Source organism: Schistocerca piceifrons, chromosome 1, assembly GCF_021461385.2.
Source record: "Schistocerca piceifrons isolate TAMUIC-IGC-003096 chromosome 1, iqSchPice1.1, whole genome shotgun sequence".
Classification (NCBI taxonomy): Eukaryota; Metazoa; Arthropoda; class Insecta; order Orthoptera; family Acrididae; genus Schistocerca; species Schistocerca piceifrons.
The window spans coordinates 250,956,460-250,971,414 of record NC_060138.1 but is presented as its reverse complement, the minus strand read 5'-3'; the positions used below and the strand labels follow the sequence as shown (position 1 = coordinate 250,971,414).

Here is a 14,955-nt window from a genome sequence, read left to right as displayed (position 1 = left end):
AAGAGGACTGACATCGACGGAGTTTTCGCAAACCGTCCATACACCCGCCCCCTCCCCCCCAAAAATAAAAATCATATACGATGAGACGAGGACACGTCGGAGTCTAGCGATGTAATTCGAGATCGGTACGCTACGACAGGTCGAGTGCCGTGCTGTCTTGAAAATCGTACCGCGCAGTTGTATCTGAACTGCAACTGCTGAAATGGAGAAGTTAAAATGCCAGTTTTTGCATAGATGTCACCACGACAACTGGAATCACAATGAGTAATGAACGAGCGAGTGACACAGCTAGCCGTACAGTGGAGAACCCTAACGGCAACGATATGAACCGGCATCTGCCAAATAGCGTTTTAGTTTCAATGCATAATTTCAAAGTCACGTCAGGTTTCTATTTTCGTTCAGGTGTACGACGCTTTATTTTGTTAGTACCTCCGATCAGTCGCAAAATGGAAACCGTAGTGAAAATGAGGAATGTTTTATTTGCAACAAGGGCTGCTTCTCTGAACAGTCACTGCTCTGACGTCGGCATTTGTCACAGTGTGGTACCAACTTAATAGCATCATCATAGAAGACAACCACCTATGCTTCCCGCCAATTCCCTAAGCTGGTCTGCAGCTCGATGTCTGTGTCAGAAAACTGCCCACATAGCCAGGGCTCATGTGAGCGAAGAGATGAAAATCAGAGTGAGCCAAGTCCTGGATGTATGGTGAATGATCAAACAGCGCCCATCGAAAACGCTGTAGTAGTGTCGCTATTGCACCTGTGCTGTGTGACCGAGTAATCCCATGAAGAAGAAAACGCTTGAGAGTTACTCGTATATTATGTGGGCTGCCAGGCGGAACCCCTCAGCGGACGCCTCACACTTGGAGGGAAAATCGACTGCTATAGGCATTCTTATGTGCTAACTGTGCACGCAGATCTGAAAATAGAATTATATATAAATAACTTCAGCTGCTGACTGGCGTTGATATACACTCCTGGAAATTGAAATAAGAACACCGTGAATTCATTGTCCCAGGAACGGGAAACTTTATTGACACATTCCTGGGGTCAGATACATCACATGATCACACTGACAGAACCACAGGCACATAGACACAGGCAACAGAGCATGCACAATGTCGGCACTAGTACAGTGTATATCCACCTTTCGCACCAATGCAGGCTGCTATTCTCCCATGGAGACGATCGTAGAGATGCTGGATGTAGTGCTGTGGAACGGCTTGCCATGCCATTTCCACCTGGCACCTCAGTTGGACCAGCGTTCGTGCTGGACGTGCAGACCGCGTGAGACGACGCTTCATCCAGTCCCAAACATGCTCAATGGGGGACAGATCCGGAGATCTTGCTGGCCAGGGTAGTTGACTTACACCTTCTAGAGCACGTTGGGTGGCACGGGATACATGCGGACGTGCATTGTCCTGTTGGAACAGCAAGTTCCCTTGCCGGTCTAGGAATGGTAGAACGATGGGTTCGATGACGGTTTGGATGTACCGTGCACTATTCAGTGTCCCCTCGACGATCACCAGTGGTGTACGGCCTGTGTAGGAGATCGCTCCCCACACCATGATGCCGGGTGTTGGCCCTGTGTGCCTCGGTCGTATGCAGTCCTGATCGTGGCGCTCACCTGCACGGCGCCAAACACGCATACGACCATCATTGGCACCAAGGCAGAAGCGACTCTCATCGCTGAAGACGACACGTCTCCATTCGTCCCTCCATTCACGCCTGTCGCGACACCACTGGAGGCGGGCTGCACGATGTTGGGGCGTGAGCGGAAGACGGCCTAACGGTGTGCGGGACCGTAGCCCAGCTTCATGGAGACGGTTGCGAATGGTCCTCGCCGATACCCCAGGAGCAACAGTGTCCCTAATTCGCTGGGAAGTGGCGGTGCGGTCAACTACGGCACTGCGTAGGATCCTACGGTCTTGGCGTGCATCCGTGTGTCGCTGCGGTCCGGTCCCAGGTCGACGGGCACGTGCACCTTCCGCCGACCACTGGCGACAACATCGATGTACTGTGGAGACCTCACGCCCCACGTGTTGAGCAATTCGGCGGTACGTCCACCCGGCCTCCCGCATGCCCACTATACGCCCTCGCTCAAAGTCCGTCAGCTGCACTTACGGTTCACGTCCACGCTGTCGCGGCATGCTACCAGTGTTAAAGACTGCGATGGAGCTCCGTATGCCACGGCAAACTGGCTGACACTGACGGCGGCGGTGCACAAATGCTGCGCAGCTAGCGCCATTCGACGGCCAACACCGCGGTTCCTGGTGTGTCCGCTGTGCCGTGCGTGTGATCATTGCTTGTACAGCCCTCTCGCAGTGTCCGGAGCAAGTATGGTGGGTCTGACACACCGGTGTCAATGTGTTCTTTTTTCCATTTCCAGGAGTGTATATCAATGGGTACAGGTGAAAATGTGTACCCCGACCGGGACTCGAATTTGGGATCTCCTGCTTACATGGCTTACATAGGAAAAAGAATCCCGTAATGTTTCAGTACTCCATTAGTAGTGTAGCGCTTGACACAGTCACGTCGATTAAATATTTAGGCGTAACATGGTAGAGCGATATGAAGTGAGACAAACATGTAATGGCAGTTGTGGGGGAGACGGATAGTCGTCTTCGGTTCATTGGTAGAATTTTGGGAAGATGTGGTTCATAATGCGACCTATTCTTGAGTACTGCTCGAGCGTTTGGGATCCCTATCAGGTCGGATTGAGGGAGAACATAGAAGCAATTCAGAGGTGGGCTACTGGATTTGTTACTGGTAGATTTGATCATCACGCGAGTGGTACAGAAATGCTTCAGGAACTCGGGTGGGAGTCTCTGGAGGAAAGGAGGCGTTCTTTTCGTGAATCGCTACTGAGGAAATTTAGAGAACCAGCATTTGAGGCTGACTGCAGTACAATTTTACTGCCGCCAACTTATATTTCGCGGAAAGACCACAAAGATAAGAGAGATTATGGCTCATACAGAGGCATATAGGCAGTTATTTTTCCCTCGTTCTGTTTGGGAATGGAACAGGGAGAGAAGATGCTAGTTGTGGTGCGAGGTACCCTCCGCCACGCACCGTGTGGTGGATTGCGGAGTATGTATGTAGATGTAGATGTAAATGTAGACGGCAGACGCTCTATCCATCTGAGCCACCGAGGGCACAGAGGATAGTGCGACTGCAGAGACTATCTCGCGCACGACTCCCGCGAGATCCACATTCCCACCTTGTGTGTCCACACACTACATTCGTAGCGTCCCTACCCATCACACTCATTACTCGTTGAAGACATTCTTACCGAGTCCCATAAGAGTTGGGGGAATATGTGTGCATCCGTACAGAAGGAGGAGGTCATGGCCGGTATTGCCAGAACTATATACTTATGTGGATATGGTGTCTGTTCTTTCGGACATTGGGAAGGGACACTACGAATGTAGTGTATGGACATATAAGGTGAGAATGTGAGTCTCGCGGGAGGCGTGCGCGAGATAGTCCCTACAGTCGTACTATGCTCTGAGCCCTCGGTGGCTCAGATGGATAGAGCGTCTGCCATGTAAGCAGGAGATCCCGGGTTCGAGTCCCGGTCGGCGCACACATTTTCAATTGTCCCCGTTGATGTATGTCAACACCTGTCGACGGCTTAAGATCTTGATTTAATTATCATTAATTCTAGACGGCTGCTGGTCATCAATTCATATAAGCATACAGATCCGAAAAGTACGTAAGCAAACGTTGGACATCACAGAGACCATGCGCAACACATCTGCTCCAAGCATTGTCGGATTTTCACTGTGTCCTTACTTTCGTCCGTGTGGCATGGCTGAGATGCAGCAGCCGCCGCTTGCTGAATAGCGCCGCCACGTCTGATCACATCGCGACCTCGCGGTAACAACCTCTGAGAGTTGGGGCACCTCTGAAGCTGGGCCCATGAGCCGACCGCCTCCTTCACATAAATGTTAACGACTCCCGCCAAGCAATCAAAACTGTCTCTGATGTTCCGCTTTCCCGCTCTTATTAGTAGCCGTAACTCGAAATTTGTTTAGCATTCTCAGCGGAGCAAGTTACGCACCAAACGTAGCTGTAGCAGCGTTGTCAACTTGCTCACCATGACTAATTGACGGCTTTACCGTTTTATGAGTCGTAAAATTTGTAGCTAGGCGAGTAACCGTTCAGTTGCTGACCTTCCAGTTGCCCACCCACGTTCTGGCGGTCTCTGACATTTTCAGCTGAGACAGCTAACTGGCTCTTTCACAAGTCAAATGAGTGTCCTATCCTGCAATATAAGTTGAAGAAAGAGATATCCACATACACAGCATTCGTAGATTTAAAAAAAAGCTTTTAACATTGTTGGCTAGAAGACAATCTTCCAAATTTTGAAGGTATCACGGAAAAAAAGTACAGAGAGCGACTCAGCGAGTCTTTGTCTACAAATTACAAACAACCAAATTTGCAGTAATACGCATCAAAGGGCATAAAAGATAGTAGTTGAAAAGGGAATGAGACAAGGTTGTAGCTTATCAACCAAGTTGTTTGATCTGTATACTGAATAGCTAATAAAGGAAGCTGCATAGAAATTAGACAAAAGAACTAAAGTCTACAGCGAAGTAAACATTTTCAGGGTTTCCAATAACACTGCATTTCAGTCCAAGATGGAAAAGGACTAGAGAGATCAATTGAATGGAATGGACAGTTAATAGATGACCATCAGTGAAAGTAATACAGTGGGAAAAGAATATAGTCAAATTAAGTTAACTGAGGCTGAGGGAAACAGATTGGGAAATAGGACAAGCAAGTTTAGCAATTTGCGCAAAAAAAGTGACGAACTGTACAAATGACATGTAACGCTAAAAGCAACAAACGTTTTCTGCAAAATATAAATTTAAGCGTTTAGGAGTGTAGTGTTATTCAGTGTGGCACAGGAGGAATAGCCAGCAGTCAGGGATATGACAGGAACGATCATTAGAAACAAGAAGGTTTAGTAAACATGGACGCTAAATGTGTTCTTTAAGAGCTACGAGCAATACTTAATCCTCGATACTATGAAATAAATATCTTCTGCTGGAAGCTCTTTGCTTTTGGCAGGAGGTAGTACGGACAAAAACAACTGAAAATTGTCTGGTTCACAACGACTCTAAAAAGCATACTTTAAGAGCTAGGAGCACATGTTCAGTAGTCGAGACGTGTTTCACAGTGTTCACACCTCTTACGGTATGCATTTTGGAGTCCAGTTTTACTTGACAGTCTTACTTGTCTTGGTTCACACTACTTTCTCCAAAAATGTGGAGAGCAAAGAGCTTGCATTAGAAGAATTTTGTTTCACAATATCGAGGACGAAGAAGTGTTCATAGCTTTTAAGGGGTTTTTCTGGTATAGAAAATTTCGATATCTTGTATTATGGAGAACATGTGGGAGGAACCGTTTCATATAGTCGAAATACGCGATCATCGGACAGGCAGTCAGACCTGTATATGAAGACCTATACAGTTTTGGAATAGCGGTGGAAAATACATCGGAGAATCTCGGCAATAATGACCTTATAAGAAGGGTAAAATAAGCTGAAGATACGAACTGAGGTTTGTGTTAACGAGGGCACTCGGTTAGCTTTGTCCGTGCAGCACTGCTAGCTATGGTACTGTGATGGAGCAATACATAGCGAGCAAGACGGTCCGGGTTCAAGTCGCGGCTATAGCACAAATTTTGATACATTTCTTCAGCTTCTATCATTATTGTAAATTTGGCTAGAGCTATCTTCAACGACGACTTCATGGTAATCGCACAGACAATGAATATCATGGGTATTCAACTTGGCAACATGGCGTTCGAATTTTGCAGAAGGCGCAACGCGGACCGCCTTGTACGGTCAGAACACCGCGCGTCTACGGTCAGTATAGAAGCCCAGGAGGAAGCGGTGCATGAGAATGAAGGTTTATGAGATCGAGAAAGGCATGGAAGACTAATGGTAGCTCCCAAAAAACGGTCGAAAACCCTTTGCAAACCGTTAAACACGATTTTCTAAAAGTAATTTTCTCCGCTGGGTATTTCAATTGCCGAAAAAGACAGCCGATTTTGATTCCACTTATCTATTTTTGTAGAGAATTGAACTGGCTTTGGCCGAACCTCAGGAAGTTTAACAATTTTCAAAATATCGTTTTTTATGTACATTTCAACGCTCAATGAAACTCCATTCTTTTGTACTTTCTTCAAATAGCCACCATTTTGTGAAAAAATGACATTTTTTAAAGGTTCTGATCATAGCAACACTCCTATATTCTAATAATTTTTCGGTTTGGTCTGTTTAAGACCACTGAGTTGCCTGAACCAGGTCCGCCAGCCTGCAGGTGCATGGCGTGCATTACGAGCTTCGGTGTCATTTCGCTTAATAACATCGTATTAATTTTGAGAAAAAAAAAAACTTTAATGTAGCTATAAGATAGTTGAATAAACGGTTCTAAGCATTGACATGTGGAATAATCGGGTCTACTGCCGGATGTTTGTGTCGCTCTGGCACAATATTTCGGCCACGTAACTCGTTGCCTTCGTCAGGTGCTACCTGAGACTGCCGTACTGGAGGATCTTGTGCAGATTTATGCCCAGAGGGCACTAGGTGCTCTCTTTGCCGTCCGCGCAAGATCATCCAATACGGCAGTTTCAGGTAGCACCTGAAGAAGGCAACAAGTTACGTGGCCGAAATATTGTGCCAGAGTGACACAAACATCCGGCAGTAGACCCGATTATTCCATATGTTAAGATCTCGCAGGTTATAAGCATTGTTTGATTTATCGTTTGATTTCCCTTCTGTTTCGGAAATGAGGTAAAAATCGGACCTCTAGACCAGAAAGCTCCCGTACGGTATGTAAAGTCGATGTTTACTACACATTTTTGCTTCGACTGATTGTTCCCACGATACCTCGAATATTGAACATTACCCATGAAACAAGCTGTACGGAACTAAAACGTGGACGATAATCGGTACAGTAAAGAAGGGAGCAGAAACTGTTGCAAATCTGTGTTCCAGAAGAATAATGAAAATTAGGTCGGTAATTTACATAATCATAGAAGAAATTACACTGAATCCGCTAGGAAATAGCTTAGTAGCACACACATAAAAGGAAATGCATTAAGCAATAGTTTATTTGGCAACGCAGAGAATTATGGGATGCAAAATTTACTGAGTATAACCAAGGATTGACTACAGTAAGCAGCTCTGCCGGCTGTAGCTTGCAGCAGTTGTGAGGACACTTGCTTGTAGAGATGCATCAAACAAATATTGAGGCTGCAGACTAGAAAAATTTGGAAATTTGTAAGGTGGTACGGGACCAAACTGCTGAGGTCATCGGTCCCTAAGCTGACACACTACTTAAACTAACGCTAAGGACAAAACACGCACCCATGCCCTCAAGCCCGAGGGAGGAATCGAACCTCCGACGGGGGGAGCCGCGCGAACCCTGACAAGGCGCCTCAGACCGCTCGCCTACACGCCTCGGTTGAAGGCTACAATTACAGCTATGTTTTCTGAGCATTCCTGACAATAAGTCAGATGACCAACTAGTCATCCAGCGGCTTTGCCTCGTTGAATACAGTGGTTCCCGACAGATCATCAAATAAAAGCAACCGATACTTGGATGAGTAACCACCAGTGTGCGTCACATGCTTTTGGCACCTTTCCTTTTTCCTTTACCGCAATGCGAATGATCGGTCGTGGTGTACAGTTCCTGATCACCAGACATTGCGCCAATGTCCTGGATTACGTTCTAAACATCTCCACAGTGTCTAATGACCTGAGGCAATGCGACAGTGTGATAAAAAAAAATGGTTCAAATGGCTCTGAGCATTATGGGACTTAACATCTATGGTCATCAGTCCCCTAGAACTTAGAACTACTTAAACCTAACTAACCTAAGGACATCACACAACACCCAGTCATCACGAGGCAAAGAAAATCCCTGACCCCGCCGGGAATCGAACCCGGGAACCCGGGCTTGGGAAGCGACAGTGTGATCCTTCCGTCGGATTGGGACATTTAGCTGGGCGGACCCCTAGTGCTTTACGTGAGGTATCGGATTTACCCCCTCTCTTCTGTCATTATCATCATTATACAACGCAAACGTGACCCAATACGCACACACCCATAACAATCATTTACACTTAACGCTTAAACACAGAACTGACACTCTTACTTGAAGGAAAGATGTCAATGAGTGCGAAGCAAACTATAGACCTATCCAGTTAGGCGGCCGAAACTGCTCTGGAGCGTCTCCCAGCCCAAACAGGCAATACATTAGTTTTATCGAATAAAGCAGTGGAAATCAGCATATAAAGGCAGGGGTCCTACGAAGGTGTTAGTACGATGTCTAGAGCACACATTTAACGAATTTACCGGTTGGTTGTAATTAAAATTTCCCTATTTAACACATTATAACACGGAAACTAATTACCGTACGAGTACCCAACTTGGTTGCATTAATGTCCGTCGAATGCATGGCTTCCATGTGTCGCAGCGTCACCGTCCATTTCCAACTATGGCCACCAGGTGCCGTTATCAGTGATCGTGATTCATAACCTCACACATCTGACCAGTCGCAGTGCACTTGTTGACGTGTCAACATGAGCTTGGACAAAGGAGCAGGGCATTATTGGTGAAGCTCTATCGTCAAAACAACAGTAATGCCGCAGCTGCACTCCAAGGATATCGCCGACAGAAAGAACTAAGGAAGGGTCCTCTTTCTCCACCTGCCGTGAGGAGCATGATGAAGAAGGTCGAATCAACTGGAGAACTGGGCGTCGCTCCGGGAAGAAGCCGACGACCGTTTGCAACACAGGTGGTTGATGAAATCGCTGTTGCTATGGAGGACAACACTGAACGCAATTACCGATCGTCTGGCGGTGCGCGAGCTGTCACGACAGTTGAACATCCCGTAGTCCACTGCACGGAAGGTGCTTGAAACAATCTCAAATGGTATCCGTACAAGATCCATACTGTACAGCAGCTTGTACCATTGGACGCATAACGACATGTTGTCTTCGCTCTCCACTTTCTCGCTAGGACTGACGTTGACGAGGGCTGGACCTGGACTATCTTATGGACAGACCAAGCTCATTCTTCTCTGGCGGGTGAAGTGAACACACAGAATCGCCGAGAGGGGGGATCTTCACCTCCAGTCACTGTGCATGAAGTTTCCCTGTATGCTGAACGTGTCACCGTATGTGTGGCTTCACGGTTACATCCATCATTGACCCATACTTTTTTGTAGAGGTTGGAGCTCAAGGACCAAAGACATGCAGTGTGACTGGCCAGAGTTACTGCGATATGCGTCGCCAGCATGTCATACCCGCCTTATCAGGAGAGAGACGCATGGAACTCGACAGTTTTCATGCAAAATGGAGCCCCACTGGGCGTCACTCGTGAAGTTCACCTGCTTGTCCGAAACACATTTGCAAACGATCAAATTATCAGCCGATCGTTTCCAAATACTTGGCGGCACGATCACCTGATCTCACTCCCTGTGATTTCTTGTTGTGGAGCTACCTGAAAGAGAGGGTTTACCAGGGAAGATTCACGCATGTGCTGATATGAAGCGCAGCATATCATGAGAGGCGAATCGTCGACTTCGGTTTATTGGGAGACTTTGGCAGGTATGGTTCATCTGTACAGGAGACTTAATGTAGAACACTGGTGCGATCCATTCTTGAATACTGCTCCGGTGCTTTGGATTCAGATAAGGTAAGATTAAAGGAGAACATTAATAATGAGATTTTTACTCTGCAGCGGAGTGTGTGCTGATATGAAACTTCCTGGCAGATTAAAACTGTGTGCCGGATTGAGACACTTTCCAGGCATAGGCAAAGACCCCGAGTTCGAGTTTCGGTCCGGCACACAGTTTTAATCTGCCATGAAGTTTCAGAACACTGACGCTATACACAGGCGGGCTGCCAGATTTGTGAGCGGGGCGTCCGATCAGCATTCAAGTACTACAATGATACTTCGGGAAATTAATTCGGAATACATGGCAGGAAGATAACGCTCTTTTCGCGGAACACTATTCTACATCTACATTCATACTCCGCAAGCCACCTGACGATGGGTGGCGGAGGGTTCCTTGAGTGCCTCTATCGGTTCTCCCTTCTATTCCAGTCTCGTATTGTTCGTGGAAAGAAGGATTGTCGGTATGCCTCTGTGCGGGCTCTAATCTCTCTGATTTTATCCTCATGGTCTCTTTGCGAGATATTCGTAGGAGGGAGCAATATACTGCTTGACTCCTCGGTGAAGGTATGTTCCCGAAATTTCAACAAAAGCCCGTACCGAGCTACTGAGCGTCTCTCCTGCAGAGTGTTCCACTGGAGTTTACGTGTAATCTCCGTAACGCTTTCGCGATTACTAAAGCCTGTACTGAGCTGCTGAAATTCTCTCTTCCAGAGTCTTCCACTGGAGTTTGTTTATCATCTCCGCAACGCTTTCGCGACTACTAAATGATCCTGTAACGAAGCGCGCTGCTCTCCGTTGGATTTTCTCTGTCTCTTCTATCAACCCTATCTGGTACGGATCCCACACCGGTGAGCAGTATTCAAGCAGTGGGCGAACAAGTGTACTGCAACCTACTTCCTTACATTTCGGATTGCATTGCCTTAGGATTCTTCCAATTAATCTCAGTCTGGCATCTGCTTTACGACGATCAACTTTATATGATCATTCCATTTTAAATCACTCCTAATGCCTACTCCCAGATAATTTATGGAATTAACTGCTTCCAGTTGCTGACCTGCTATATTGTAGCTGAATGATAAGGGATCTTTCTTTCTATGCATTCGCAGCACATTACACTTGTCTACATTGAGATTCAATTGCCATTCCCTGCACCATGCGTCAATTCGCTGCAGATCCTCCTGCATTTCAGTACAATTTTCCATTGTTACAACCTCTCGATATAACATAGCATCTTTCGCAAAAAGCCTCAGTGAACTTCCGATGTTATCCACAAGGTCATTTATGTATATTGTGAATAGCAACGTTCCTACGTCATTCCCCTGCAGTACACCTGAAATCACTCTTACTTCGGAAGATTTCTCTCCATTGAGAATGACATGCTGCATTCTGTTATCTTAGAACTCTTCAATTCAAACACACAATTGGTCTGATAATCCATATGCTCTTACTTTGTTCATTAAACGACTGTGTATTGCTACCGCCAACATACATTTCGCGTAAGGACCACGACGATAACATAAATTAGGGCATGAACCTTGGGGATAGAGACAGTCGTTTCTCCCTCGCTCTATTTTGAAGTGGAAGAGGAAAGGAAATTAGTGGTTGTGGTACAAGGTATCCTCCCACATGCGCCTTACGGTGGCTTTGAGAGTATCGATGCAGATGTCAATCAGTACATGCGGACACCGAGTGGAGAGGTGGACGGTGGCCGCTGGCCAGAGGACGCAGGGCGTCGGCTTGCGTCGCACGCACCGGCGTCGGGCTTGTGCAGGTGCAGCGGCACCGTAACGGCTATCGACCCGCCGCGGTCGTTAGCATCCTGCCGTCTTGGGTAAATTTGCTCGGAGTGCTCGTAGCGCTCGAGAAAATGTGTTTTCGAAGGAGGGAAGGATTGCTCTGGATCGAGCCTGAGGCCTCTGAAGAATCGAGAGTACTCAACGGGCTTCCAGCCCTTCACAAACGTCATCAAACCTTTGTTTGTCTCCCCCCCCCCTCCGTCCACCCTACTCAGTCTCACGCCCACCTCTGCCTTTACGTGCTTACAATATAATCGTTCTGTTATCTTTACTGGAGGCTACAGCAATTCTGTTACCGCCATGAATATTTTCCAGCGCGGAGCCTTAGATGGTACAAGAATATAAATAAATAGCGACGGCAGTCCTCTAACTGAAAAGACAGCTACCGAAATATCTGACAACATCAATAGAAGGTACAAGGAAACTTGTGACTCATTAAATTTTGACAAGAGTCGGTTCATGAATTCCAAAAGAAAAGAGCATCGATTACCTTAAAGCAGATATACGGAAGAATCGGTTAACCGAAAGCATTCCAACAATGTCTGCAGCTCGTGTTCTCGCGGTTGCGTTCTCGCTTCCCGAGCACGTGGTGCTGGGTTCGATTCCCGGCGGGGTCAGGGATTTTCACTTACCTCGAGACGACTGGGTGTTTGTGTTGTCCTCATCATTTCATCATCATTCATGCAAGTGGAAGATTGGACTGAGAAACGGTTGGGAATTTGTACGGGCGCTGATAACCGCGCAGTTTAGCGCATCACAATCCAAACATCATCGCATTCCCAGAGGTAAACTTCAGCGCTCCTGGCAGAAGCTGCTCAAGCACTGGGATGGTCAGATGGGCAGTTTCCCCCTCCCTGCAAATTGTGATTGTTGTTGTTCTGTGGTGACGTCTCAACTTTCCTCCTCATGACATCAAGCCCATGCTGTGCCGCTCGCACTGGCGACTTTACAGTAAACGAACATTGTTCTTAGTATTTTCTTATTATTATAAGTAAAATAATAGATCAGTTCAAAGAACGTAGTCGAGGACCAAGTGTAGCTCGTGGATATGGAGTAGGAAATCCGACAATACCGGACATAAAAGAGACTAGCTCTTTTCGAGCTGCAGAAAAGGACAGATCCAATAACCTTCAGAGCGGTTTTCAGAAAATCATAAGCTTGGTACCAGTATACGTCCCTGCCATCAGTCCCCAAATTTCTGACAAACGCCCCCTCCCCTTACTACACAACGGAATCTCCATGTAGATGCAGACTGATCTACAACACATTCCAGCTTTCAATTCCAATTGTTTTACAATTGTCTGGATAGTTTGCACACCCTTCAGAAGTTTTTTTCAATCTTGTAAAGATACAATAACGGGTCATCATGCTTATTTGTGTGGCGCCTGGTGGGGGCCACTGGGTGGGGAGTAGGGGAGAGGGGAGGGGGCGACGATGAAACTCTAGACCTAGAGTATAAACTTCTCTGATGGTGATGCAGTCACTAGCTCTTTGACGGAAGGCTTTGCTATTACTCATAGCTTTGAAAGTGAAGCAGGTTATCTTTGACGTTCCGTCAGACTGATAATTTTGGCAACCACCCAAGTGTGGTTAAAAAAGAAGAAAAAATGGAATGCGTGGGCTCGAGCCCGCGACTTTGCGTCTATATAGCGTGATGTTTACCACTAGATCAGAAGCAAATAAAGCACTGTAACAGCTCGAGCAGAAGACAACACTTCCTCCACATCCATATCTTAGACTTGCTAGATCGTGTGGACGACCAGACTTAGAATTCTGAGAGGCAACCAATTTTTGTGCTGCGAAATATAAAACATAGTTAATGCGTAACGTAAACACCTGCAGCCGCAGATACGTGTCAAATACTTGTGTTCTAACAGCCTTCACAGTGGAGATAATGGCGAAACCAGAGAAAGTAAGTGAAACTTATTGCAAACACACACGCACGCACGCACACACACACACACACACACACACTCTTCCGCATGGAATTAGTTAATGTGAGGCCAAAGCATAACATTCCCAGTAGTACTGTTTCGAAGTAAATGACTTTTCCACAGCAAGTTCTATATGGTTACAGGTGAAAAATTGTGAAACACAACAGCTGCAATAAAAACTTACAAACCTAGCTAAACCACAGTATCTGGTTTCTCTGTTTCGCGAATTTATAAAAGTTGTGTTAAAAATTAAATTTGTATGTGTACTAAGACTAGAGCGTATTTTTCCTGTTTATTAGAAGGTAAATAAAAGCCCACTGATGAAGCTGAAACTTCAGCGAAACATGTCTTGGAAATAGGATAACGATAAAATTGTGTTCTGCTCAAGACGAGCCCCTCCAGAAATATCTGTTGTGTCTCGGAATTAAATACAGTTCTTGAATAAAACGTGGGAAGCATTCGCAAACAAGGTAACACTTCATCATATCACGCTAGGCATACATCAAAGGCCGAGACATGTAATTTTAGAAGATATGAGACAGAAAACACAAGCTGAAAAGAGATTCATTGTAGAAATTTCACATCTCCAACAACAACAACAACAAAATACGGGAGGATTTTTCTCGACTCATCTCATACGCATTTTCGATAGCGACGTGTAACATGCACTCTATGAGGTCGTTGATTGCTCTACTAAGTTTCAACGGTCTCTCCCGCTCCGGAGAAAGATACGTGCCTAAGTCTGAAACAGTCGCTGGGGGGAGAGCGGGGCAGGAACAATAGACATCCCAGCATAATTTTACAATTAATGCCGTCATGCATAATAAAATCTCTTACCAGAAGGACGCTACTTAGAAGACGAGCAAGTTTGGACGAACTGCATCTCGGAAAAGTTGCGCATGTGGTTTCAGTACTGCAATACTATTTTCTTTGCCTTTATTTTTCCCACCATCAACGAAAACCATCAGACGCCAGCCAGGTGAACGTGGCACGGTGAATCTTGGACACGTATCGGCCTTTGTATTGCTAAGCATAAATTTTTTTCTTATTGTGGTTTGAGTTGAGTGTGTGTATCAATTGTCATTTTCTTAGCAGCAGTTCTAGTGTTTGTCTTCGATTTATGAATTGGATTCTACATACATGAATCTTATTAACTTTGTTGAAGGGTTGTAAAATAGAGTCGGAAATGGAAATGTTCTAATACTCGCGACACATTGTTCGCTTTAGTTTTGAAGTGGAGCGAAGGAAACGGAGGCAGCCTGAAACTCTTGCGTCGCGTGTGGAGCCCAGTGCTGCCGGACAGACCATGACAAAAAACGATTTTCATGTTCCGAAAAAGTTTGTTCCGGCATGAAAAATTTTACACGTTCGAGAAGTCTTGATAATTGACATAGGCTTTGAACTGCACCGCCCGGAGTGGCCGTGCCGTTTGAGGTGCCATGTAACGGCTTGCGGGGCCCCTCCCGCCAGAGGTTTGAGTCCTCCCTTGGGCGTGTGTGTGTGTTTGTTGTTCTTAGAATAAGTTAGT

At 46.1% G+C, this 14,955-nt stretch overlaps 1 non-coding gene across 1 annotated transcript; it reads left to right on the top strand.

Annotated features, from left to right (window-relative positions):
• The first annotated feature begins 3,511 nt into the window (after positions 1-3,511).
• On the top strand, positions 3,512-3,586 carry Trnat-ugu. Its single transcript has one exon. It is a non-coding gene; the product is annotated as a tRNA-Thr (tRNA).
• Positions 3,587-14,955: the final 11,369 nt, after the last annotated feature.